This window comes from Carcharhinus amblyrhynchos, chromosome 27 (genome assembly GCF_965287045.1).
Source record: "Carcharhinus amblyrhynchos chromosome 27, sCarAmb.v2.hapA, whole genome shotgun sequence".
Lineage (NCBI taxonomy): Eukaryota > Metazoa > Chordata > Chondrichthyes > Carcharhiniformes > Carcharhinidae > Carcharhinus > Carcharhinus amblyrhynchos.
Window position 1 is genome coordinate 34,396,631 of NC_137350.1, and position 11,983 is coordinate 34,408,613.

The 11,983-nt window shown below is 45.2% G+C and overlaps 1 non-coding gene across 1 annotated transcript; it reads right to left on the bottom strand.

The window, feature by feature from the left end:
* Positions 1 to 3,997: 3,997 nt before the first annotated feature.
* On the bottom strand, positions 3,998 to 4,189 carry LOC145359364 (U2 spliceosomal RNA). Its single transcript, XR_013889574.1, has one exon. It is a non-coding gene; the product is annotated as a U2 spliceosomal RNA (small nuclear RNA).
* Between the last annotated feature and the right edge of the window lie 7,794 nt (positions 4,190 to 11,983).

The window sequence follows — 11,983 nt, forward strand, 5'->3', positions numbered from 1 at the left end:
GCACAATGGTTAGCATTGCTACCTCACAGTGCTAGGGGCTCAGTTTTGATCCTTGGCTTGAGTCATTGTCTGTGTGGAGTCTGCACATTCTCACAGTGTCTGTGTGGGCTTCCTCTGTGTGCTCTGGTTTCCTCCTACAGCCTGAAAGACATGCTGGTTAGCTGCATTGGCTGTGCTAAATTCTCCCTTCGTGTACCCGAACAGGTACAGGAGTGTGGTGACTAGGGGACTTTCACAGTAACTTTATTGCAGTGTTAACGTCAGCCTACTTGTGATACTGATAAATAAATTCAACTATTCCCCCCCTCTTCCCAGTGCTGGGGGGGGGGGCAGTACTCCATCGGAGATGCTATCTTTTCGATGAGATGTTGAACAAGTTCCCTTGCGTGAACACAAAAGATCCTTTGGCAGCTTCTTGAAGAAGAGTATGGCAGCCCACTGAGCGGTATTTCAAAGTATTCTCTCAGGTGGGAAAAGCAGAAGACAGCCCGCCAGAGTTTCCTGAGCACTTTGTGAAAAGAATGGAAATGGTGGGACCTACAATGTCATGCTGGTAGGGCAGTATCTCAATGAGACCCTCTACTCCGTCAGCAACCGTGGCCCCCGATCTGAAATGTAAATTAAAAAGAAGGATCCCCCACCGATGGAAACGGAAGTCCACCCCTCACAGACATGGGAACCCCCCCACCCCAGGCAACCCAACCCCCCCAACAGAATCCTTCCCCAATCCCCATGGACACCACACAACCCCCACCACCAGAGAACCTCCCCCATCTCAATGATCCCCAATGGAAGCTCCCCCCCCCCCCCACCCCATCCCATCGCATGCCCTCAGTGCTGCCATGATACAATCCAGGGATGACCCCCTCACTCTGGAGGATGTACTTACCCACCACCACCCGCCCACCAACCTCCCCTCCCCCCAACCCTCTACAGGGACTATTCACCTGGTTTCCATTGATCTAGACCTGTTGCAAACCCCACCAACAAGATGTTGTACTTCTGGGAAGTTGGAGGGGAGGGGTGGTGGTTTCCTCACATGATGAGATAATACAAAGGGGCAGCTTTGAATGATACTTAAATGCATGGTAATAAGGTTCCTCACCCTTCATGCCAGGAACTCCATTATGTCATTAGTGAGAGGCAGGAATGATGTCAAAGGGAAATTTCTGTGGTGTAAAAGCCATTTGGGAACGCCAGTGGTTTCCCCACCCCCCACAGGCTTTCCCACCCATGGAAAATCTGGGGGGTGGGGGGGCAGAAGTTCCCCCTCCTCCCGCACTGTGTGTGCTGTCACTGCTTCCGTTGATATCACTCAGCGAGTGTGCTGTGCTTGATGTCAGATGCACCTGAAACTATTTCCTCTGTTGGGGAGAAGTTGGGGGCGATGGTATTAAGAATTATAGAGGTCACACAGGTGAATGGAATTAAGATACAGATCAACCATGACCTAACAAGGTGGCAGTAAAGGATCAAGGGGAGAAATGAAATCTTTTGATTCCAAGGAGGCTATACAATACTGATTTAATTCCAGTAAGCCTCAGTGAAAGTTGATGATTCTGTAACAAAGTGTCAGTCACCAGTCAGGATTCTGAGTTCCTTTAGCTCATTGCTTAAGTTTTCTGAGACTTTTCTCTTGGCAAGACACACAGCTCATTGCGAATGCGGATCTTTTCTCCTTTCCCTGTGGTCTCCAGTTTAATCTTAATGTAACTTTTCAAATGTCAGTTTGGCTCACGTCACAAGAAGCATTGCCTCCGAGTTGGAAGATTATGGATTTGAAAAACCGGATTCCCAAAATTAGCCATGGTTTAGGATCGATGTTGATGTACGCCCACACCAAGAGATCCAGAGGACTGATGGAAATTAGACCCTGGCTCTTGCCGGCATACCAGGCATGAGCTGCCAACTCTGGTCCCATTTCCATGCCCAGTGCAACTGAGTGAAGAGATGAAAAAACCTTTGCATTTCAGTAGCACCTTTCACATCACAGGATGCCCCGGAGTGCTATTCAGCCGAGAAGTGCTTGTTATTGAAGTGTGGTCACTGTTGTAATGCAGGAATTATGGTAGCTTAATTGAGCACAGCTAGCTCCCAAAAAAGACAATGTGATAATGACCAGATTGGTGGCATAGTGGCACAATGGTTAGCACTGCTGCCTCACAGCACCAGGGACCTGGGCTCAACCACCAACTTGGATTACTCATTGTACGGAGTCTGCACATTTTCCCTGTGTCTGCATGGGTTTCCTCCGGGTGTTCTGGTTTCCTCACACAGTCTGAAAGATGTGCTGGTTAGGTGCATTGACCATATTAAATTCCCCCTCAATATGCCCAAACAGATGCCAGAGTGTGACGACTGGGGGATTTTCACAGTAACTTCTTTGCTGTGTTAATTTGACAGTCTACTTGTGACATGAATAAACAAACTTTAAACTATTTGCTTTTCTGCATTGTTGATTGAGGAATAATCAACAGGATTCCAGGGATAATTTGCCCGCCTTCTTTTCAGAATAACGTAATGGTGTTGTGAAGTTGAGTAGAGTAATTGTAGATTGAGAAGTAGAAAGTTAGAATTTGGTGTTTGTGAAATGCAAGAACAGAAAGCATTGCATGGTCCTCTTAAAATATTGTGTTTTTTGCTGTGCTTAGAAATGCAAATACACAGAGAGCCCAAACTGAAACATTTATATCAAAAGGCCAAGCAGCAGTTTGGACCAAAACAACAGGCTTTTGCATTGAGCCAATAAAGTTATGTCATGCACCTAGATACCAAGAACCTATTAAACTGAACTCTGATGGTCTTGACAACCAATGACGAATCCTACTGTGGGAAATAATGATATGTCTTCAGGAGTATAAAAGGCTGAGGCAGTGGAACAGAGAGAGAGAGACAGCAACTGCCAACTACCAGAGATAACAGCTCGAGAGGGAGAGAATTGTTGGTTCTCAATTCTTCATATATGCCTTAAGATATGCATCAAGATAGCAAAAGTAATAAAGAAGTAAGAAGTTCCAGGCAGAAGAATCAAAGCCCAGAATATCCCAGAAGACACAAAACCTGGTTGTAATTTTGGGAGTGACTAAATTCTATTCTGTTAATGAGTGGGTATTGTACACATCTGAACAGCATTCCATTAGAATCATGTTTGATTCAGTGTGTTAAAAGTTTAGTTAATTTGTTCACTGTTAGTTAGATAAATAGATGGTTATATACTGATTTTATAGTGAGTGTCAGGAATTTATTTTGTATTTAATTGCTAGAAGAGCAGGTTGCACCACCTCACACACACTTTTTACACATTATGAGGTGAGGTACTCCATTTTGGGTGTTTCGAGGGTAGTTCTCAGAGGGGGGATCAATCTCTGCCTTATAACGATGGCAGAGATTGCCTTATACACAGGGCAGCTGTTAGGACATTCAGGCCCTCAGTTTATGGGGACATCAGACTAGATTTTTGGGCTTACGTCTCTTGAGTTGGACTTGAATTTCTAGTCTCCGAGGTAGGGATACTACTGACTGATCCGCATAAACCCTCCCGGAGGATCAATGACAATGCCCGCTAGCGATGTCCATAAAGCACATCCTGAGAGGAAGATGGGCTACAGGATCGTCAGGGAACATTTCCACAAACCCTGACAACAGCAGCATGCGTCAAAAGAGAAAATGCTGGAAAATCTCAGCAGGTCTGGCAACATTTGTAAGGAGAGAAAAGAGCTGACATTTTGAGTCCAGACGACCCTACGTAAAAGTTTTTGTATGGCAGGGTGGATCCTTTAACCATAGGATAGCTGATGACCCCAGGGTTGACTGAAGAATCCTGGGCCTGATTCCTGCTCCACCTATTGCTAGCTCATTTCACAAGCCTTTTTTTTTGTTTACTTTATTCCAATCCAATCAAGTCAAATTAAAGCCAATTCAGAGTCCCAACAAGTTGGGGCATTCCCGATCCAAGCTGACAAGACAGAGCTCTCACCTCCTATCTTGGGCTTGACCTACATGATCCAAGCTGATTGGAGTAGGTGTAACTCCTCCTCCAAGGCTTGATCTAATTTGCATCTTAGCCAAAAGGCTGAGATGCTGCTTTAGAAAATTGCTTCAAATGAAGCTGAAATGTAACCTAATGATTTCAACCAAGTGCAGCATGTCGATACTACACTTGGTCTTAGCCAAAAGGCCGAGAAGCAATACTACACTCCTTCAGCAGGTGATAGACCCTTAATTTGCCTTCCGTGCAGGCTGGGCACTGTGGGGACTGGGTAATTTTATCCAACCTCTTAATCATGCTTTGATTTGATGATTTAAGTTCCATTTGTGATTAGTTTTTTGTTTAAGGTGGTATCCTTTAGGGAGTTGCTTTCCAAATTTGTCTCACAGCTTGTTTGACTCATTTTAATTGGTTGACCCAAAAGAGGATAGACTCCTAATTTATATATTTAGAGGGGGCAATGTCACCTTCAGGCCAGAATTTGGTCCCAGAATTTGGCTGTGGAATCAACACCTGTCCAAGTTGTGTGCTGGCAATCCCACTCCTAAATTGGTTCAATTCTGCACCCAACATAGAGGGAGCAAAGATTTCTAATTTTTACTCTCACTCTCTAATTTCGCTATCTAGCCTCGGAGCTCCAAAAGATGTGTGGGTTAGGTTGACTGGCCATGCAAAATTGCCCTTTAGTGTCCTGGGATATGTAGGTTAGAGGGATTAGTGGGTAAATGTGTGGGCTAGTGGAGGTAAGGCCTAGGTGGAATTGTTGTCGGTGCAGTCTCGATGGGTCGAATGGCCTCCTTCTGCACTGTAGGGTTTCTCTGATTCTATGAAACATCGATTAAATGCTCCTCTCACAGGTGGGTCTGATCGCTCTTTAAATGCTGGCAGATCCATGCTGAGAGCTCAATCTGGATGGATTTTCAGAGTTTTTGCTGTAACAGTTATTGGAATAGATGAAAACTTGAGAAATCTACATTAATCTATCCAGGTTGACTTGATTGTTTATTTTCGTTTTGCAAGTACTGACTTGGGACTGGCTTGATAGACAAGCTAGTGATTAATTTAATGCAAAATTACTGCTGGTTGAGAGTGATTGTGTCTCTGCAACTCCTTCTGTCCGAGTCCTGTTCTGAATGACCACATCCCAGTTCCCACCCCTATCACCCATTCCTCTATTTCGCAATGTCTCTTCAACCACAGGGTGACCAGGGGAGGTTTGCTCGACTGCTACCCGGAATGGATGGGTTCACAAAATATCATAGAATCCCTACAGTGCAGGAAGAAGCCATTTGGCCCATCGAGACTGCACTGACCACAATCCCACCCAGGCCCTATTCCCGTAACCCCACATATTTACCCTGCTATTTCCCTGACACTAGGGTCAATTTAGCATGGCCAATCAACGTAACACATACATCTTTGGACTGTGGAAGGAAACCAGAGGATCCGGAGGAAACCTACGCAGACTGGAGGGGCTGATTGTGGACAAGTCCCCAGGACCGGATGGAATGCATCCGAGGGTTCTGAAAGAAATGGCGGAGGTGATAGTGGATGCCTTGGTGGTTATTTTCCAAACGTCACTGGATTCCGGGGAAGTGCCGGATGATTGGAAAACGGCTAATGTTACGCCGTTGTTTAAGAAGGGTGCCAGGCAAAAGGCGGGGAATTATAGGCCGGTTAGTTTAACATCTGTGGTAGGTAAAATGTTAGAATCTGTCATTAAGGAGGAAATTGCGAGGCATCTTGAAGGGAATTGCTTGATAGAGCAGACGCAGCACGGTTTCATTAAAGGGAAGTCGTGTCTGACAAATTTACTGGAGTTCTATGAGGATGTGTCTAGGGCGGTGGATAGAGGAGAGCCGGTGGATGTGGTCTTTCTAGATTTTCAGAAAGCGTTTGACAAAGTGCCTCACAAGAGGTTATTGCAGAAGGTCGAGGGACATGGAGTTGGGGGTAGGGTGTTAGCGTGGATAGAAGATTGGTTGTCAAATAGGAGGCAGAGAGTGGGGGTCAACGGGTGCTATTCGGATTGGCAGATGGTGACTAGTGGAGTGCCCCAGGGGTCGGTGCTGGGGCCTCAGCTTTTTACCATTTATATAGATGATCTGGAGGAGGGAACCGAGTGTAGAGTGTCGAAATTTGCTGATGACACCAGGATTGGGGGAACGGCAAATTGTGCGGAGGGTGTGGAGAGTCTGCAGAAGGATCTAGATAGGCTGGGCGAATGGGCCAAGAAATGGCAAATGGAATTTAATATTGGCAAGTGTGAGGTGGTCCACTTTGGTAGGAAAAATGGTAGGAAGGACTATTACTTACGAGGCGAAAAACTGCAGCAGGCGACGGTGCAGAGGGATCTCGGGGTCCTTGTGCATGAGTCGCAAAAACCCAGCTTGCAGGTGCAGCAGGTGGTCAGGAAGGCGAATGGGATGCTGGCCTTCATAGCGAAGGGGATTGAATATAAAAGTAGGGAGGTCTTGCTGCAGCTGTATAGGGCATTGGTGAGGCCGCAACTGGAGTACTGTGTGCATTTTTGGGCGCCGCACCTGCGCAAAGATATTTTGGCCTTGGAGGGAGTGCAGAGGAGGTTTACTAGGCTGATACCGGAGTTGAGGGGGTTGAGCTATGAGGAGAGACTGAATAAACTGGGCTTGTACTCGTTAGAGTTTAGAAGAATGAGAGGAGATCTCATTGAGACGTATAAGATGATGAATGGGATGGATAGGATAGAGGTGGAAAGACTCTTCCCGCTCAAAAAAGACAATAGGACTAGGGGGCACAGCCTCAAGATAAAAGGGGGGCGGTTTAGAACGGAGTTGAGGAGGAACTTCTTCACTCAAAGGGTGGTGAATCTCTGGAATTCTCTGCCTGTTGAAGTGGTGGAGGCTGCCTCGCTAAATATTTTTAAGACGCGGGTTGATGGGTTTTTGATAGGAGAGGGGATTAAGGGTTATGGGGAGAGGGCGGGAAAGTGGAACTGAGCAGCGACAGATCAGCCATGATCTTATTGAATGGCGGGGCAGGCTCGAAGGGCTGGATGGCCTACTCCTGCTCCTATTTGTTATGTTCTTTATGTTATGACACAGGAAGAACGTGTAGACTCAGCACAGACAGTGATCCAAATCAGGAATCCAACCCAGGTTCCTGGTACTGTGTGGCAGCAGTTCTAACCACCGTACCACCATGCTGTCCCCACATAACTGTGTCAAGGTTTGTGGGGGAATGCTCCAAGACTATCCTGTAGCCCATTCAACCACCTTTCTCTCAGGACATGCCTTAGGGATAATGCTAGTGGGTACTGACATTGATCCTCCAGGAGGGTTAATGTGGATCAGTTATCTCATGAAGAAATGTTGCACAGACTTGGATTGTTTCCACCAGAGTTTCAAAGAGTAGGGAGCAACTTGATTGAAGTATTTAAGATCCTGAAAGATTTGGACAAGGTGGGCATAGCGAGGATATTTTTTTTCCCCAGCCTGGAGGGTCCACTGTTTTAAAATTGGGCGTCACCCTGTCTAGGACAGAGATGAGGAGAAAATCTTATCTCAGAGGGACGAGCGATTTCGGAATGTCCAGAAAGCGGTGGATGTGGGGTCATTGAAAGTTTTAAGAAGGAGGTGGGTAGGTTCTTGTTAGAGAAGGGGGTCAAAGCTTATTGGGGGCCAATAGAGATTTGGAATTTGAAACATGAACATGGAAGGAGAGGTGATAGCATAGTGATATTGTTGCTGAACTAATAATCTAGTGTAATTCTTGGGGAGATCTAGGTTTGATTCCTGCCACAGCAGATAATGAAATTTGAATGAAGTTAAAAACCTGGAATTAAAAGTCTAATGATGGCCATTGTGGATTGTTGTAAAAGTCCATCTGGTTCACTAATATCTTTCCTCTTTAGATTGGTGCACACTTGACGGGCTGAATGGCACTGCAGGAATTCTATGAAATAAATCAGCCATGATTTTAATTAATGGTGGAGCAGAATCAAAGGGCCAAATGGCCTACTTCTGCCCCTAATTCATATGTTGTATGTATGACTATCTCCTGCAGTGTGCACTTTTAGAGATCTCCCATAAGGAAAATACAGTTTGGATTAGTATTCTTAATTTCCCATTTTACTGGCATTCCATTTTAAAGTATACAAGACCAGTTCAGACAAATGTTCTTAATTCTCTGCTGCTTTTTCCTTCTGGGGATGCTGTCTGAATAATGGGGATCCTCCCCAATTGTTCCTTGTCTTATTAATCTCAAGCTGGGACATGTCCAGCTGGACATCCTTCTAGAAACATCCACAGCATACAGCATGGCTATATGCCTCAATAAGGGACTGAAACTCTTAAATAACTGTAGCAAGTCATGATACAGTGGTGCAGTGGTTAGCACTGTTGCCTCACAGCACCAGGGACCTGGGTTCGATTCCTGGCTTGGGTCACTGTCTGTGTGGAGTTTGCAAGTTCTTCCTGTCTCTGCGTGAATTTCCTCCGGGTGCTGCGGTTACCTCCCACAATCCAAAGATGTGCAGCTCAGGTGGATTAGCCATGCTAAATTGCCCCTTAGTGTCAAGGGGACAAGCTAGGGTAAATGCATGGCGTTATGGGATAGGGCCTGGTTGGGATTGTGGTCAGTGCAGAATTGATGGGCTGAATGGCCTCCTTCTGCACTGTAGGATTTTATGATTCTAAGTTATACTCAATTGCTAAACTCTGCGCTCCCTGAACTCATCGCACTGTCTCGGCTCAGAATAAATGGCTCCGTTCCTCTCAGAAACATGCCGTCAGCACAACTATCAAAATCAAACACAGGTACCACTTCAAAACGCAATCAATCAATGCACAATCACACCCAGCTACCAGTGTCTTTGCACATAATTAATCACAAGCATGTCAGTCAAACCAGTCCCCAGTCAGTTGTTGCAAACAAAAACAGAACAGTCAAATGAGCCAGGGAAAATTTATGCAGATTTCTCAAGTTTTCATCTGTTGTTACCAATCTTCAACCATGTGCCATTATATATTACAGCAGAATCCATCCAGATTGAGGTCAGAACATGGAATTTGCCAGCATTTATAAAGCTGAGAGTCATCAGGCTAGCTTGCAACTCAATTATTTAATCAATGTTTGGAATTTAATATGGAATTCTGTAAGTAAGGAGTCATACTGGGAAAAGCTAGGGATCCCAGAAACTCAACTTCAAATCTACAATTTGTGAACCAGGCTTAGAATCCTAGAATCCCTACAGAAGGAGACCATTCAGCCCATCAAGTGTCTCCAACAGAGACTGTTACCCAGCCCTGCCCTATCCCTGTAATCCCACTCATTTAGAGTCATAGAAGTTTACAGCATGGAAACAGGCCCTTCAGCCCAACTTGTCCATGCCACCCTTTTTTTAAAACCCCAAAACTAATCCCAATTACCCGCATTTGGCCCATATCTCTCTATACTCATTATCTCCATGTAACGATCTAAATGCTTTTTAAAAGATAAAATTGTACCCACCTCTACTACTATCTCTGGCATCTTATTCCAGACACTCACCACCCTCTGTGTGAAAAAATTGCCCCTCTGGACACTTCTGTATCTCTCCCCTCTCACCTTAAATCTACACACTCTAGTTTTAGACTCCCCTACCTTTGAGAAAAGATATTGACTGTCTACTTTGTCTATGCCCCTCATTATTTTATAGGCCTCTATAAGATCATCCCTCAGCCTCCTATGCTCCAGAGAAAAAAATCCCAATCTATTCAGCCTCTCCTTATAACTCAATCTGTCAAGTCCCGGTAGCATCCTAGTAAATCTTTTCTGCACTCTTTCTAGTTTAATAATATCCTTTCTACAATTGAGTGACCAGAATTGCACACAATATTCTAAGTGTGGCCCTACCAATGTCTTGTACAACTTCAAAAAGATGTCCCAACTCCTGTATTCAATGTTCTGAACCATGAAACCTAGCATGCCAAATGCCTTCTTTACCATTCTATCCACCTGTGACTCCACTTTCAAGGAGCTATGAAAATATACCCCTAGATATCTTTGTTTTGTAACTCTCCCCAACACCGTACCATTAACTGAGTAAGTCCTGCTCTGGTTCAGTCTACCAAAATGCATCATCGTCTAAATTAAACTCCAACTGCCATTCGTCAGCCCACTGGCCCAATTGATCAAGATCCCATTGCAATTGGAGATAACTTTCTTCATTTCCACTATGCCACCAATCTTAGTGTCACCTGCAAACTTACTAACCATGCCCCCTATATTCTCATCCAAATCATACATATAAATGACAAATAACAGTGGACCCAGCACTGATCCCTGAGGCACACCGCTGGTCACAGGCCTCCAGTTTGAAAAACAACTCTTGTCAACCACCTTCTGGCTTCTGTCAAGCAGCCAATTTTGTATCTATTTAGCTACTTTACCCTGGATCTTGTGAGATTTAACTTTATGCAACAATCTACCTTGCAGTACCTTGTCAAAGGCCTTGCTAAAGTCCATGTAGACAACATCAACTGCACTGCCCTCATCTACCTTCCTGGTTACTCCTACAAAAAACTCAGTCAAATTTGTGAGACATGATTTTCCATCACAAGCCATGCTGACTATCCCTAAACAGTTCTTGCATCTCTAAATGCCTGTAGGTCGTATCTCTCAAAATACCTTCCAACAATTTACCCACCACAGATGTGAGGCTCACTGGCCTGTAGTTCCCAAGCTTTTCCCTGCAGCCCTTTTTAAACAAAGGCACAACATTTGCCGCTCTCCAATCTTCAGGCACCTCACCCATGACTATTGATGATTCAAATATCTGGGTTAGAGTGATTTCCTCCCCAGCCTCCCACAACGTCCTGGGATACACTTCATCAGGTCCCGGGGATTTATCTACCTTGATGCGCTTTAAGATTTCCAGCATCTCCTTCTCTGTAATATGAACATATGTAATACGTACATATATGTAACATGTAATTTGCCTCATTAATCCTCTTAGCCTACATATCGTGGGACACTAAGGAGTAAATCAGCTTGGCCAATACACCTAACCTGCACATCATTGGGAGCACCTGGAAGAAACCCACACAGGGAGAAAGTGCAAACCCCAGACAGGCAGTGACCCAAGATCAGAATCGAACCTGGGCCCCTGGCACTATGAGGCAGCAGTGCTAAACACTGTCACCATGCAGACTTGTGTCGATATTGTTAAGTGCTTGATTGGCTTGTGAGGTATAGCACAGGGATAGAGCATTTGTCTACAGCAAATAGTTCTAATTTGGATGCGCACCCCCTAACCTTTATCTCCTTGCGGGTTAGAGGTTAGGCTGCAACACTGTAGCACCATTTTCTGAACCATGTATCTACCTCCAATGTTCCAAATGGGCACAGAACCTCACACGGGAAAGGGAGAAGGGCAAGTAATCGGAAAGGGGGGGTGCCAAGGTTTTGGGCGACTGCTTGCTCCAGTTTCTTCCCACAGTCCAGAGATGAGCAGGTCAGGTGGATTGACCATGGTAAATGCATAGGGTTATTTTAAAGGGGGGGAGGGGGGACAAGGACTGGTGGGCCTGGGTAAGATGCTCTTTCGGAGAGTCAGTGCGCTCTCGATGGGTTGAATGGCCTCCTTCTGCACTGTTGGGATTCTATTCCATGGACATTAGTGTGCAGGACTCAATTTCAAAATTTGCAAATTGGAAATGTTGGGGACTATGAGGAGGAGACAAAGAGAGGCCGATGAAATGGACATGTAAATGGCAGATGGAATTGACTGGAGAAATGTGAAGTGATATATTTTGGTGAGAAGAACAGGTACAGGTGATAGAAAACAAAGTGTACAATCCTGGAGGAGGTACGGGAGCAGAGGGACCTAGGGGAATAGGTGCACAAATCATAGATAGCAGGTTGAAAAGTGGTTAAAAAGGCAGACAGAATGGCACGATAGGGGTTAGCACTGCTGCCTTACAGCACCAGGGATCTGGGTTCAATTCCCGGTTTGGGTCACTGCCTGTGTGGAGT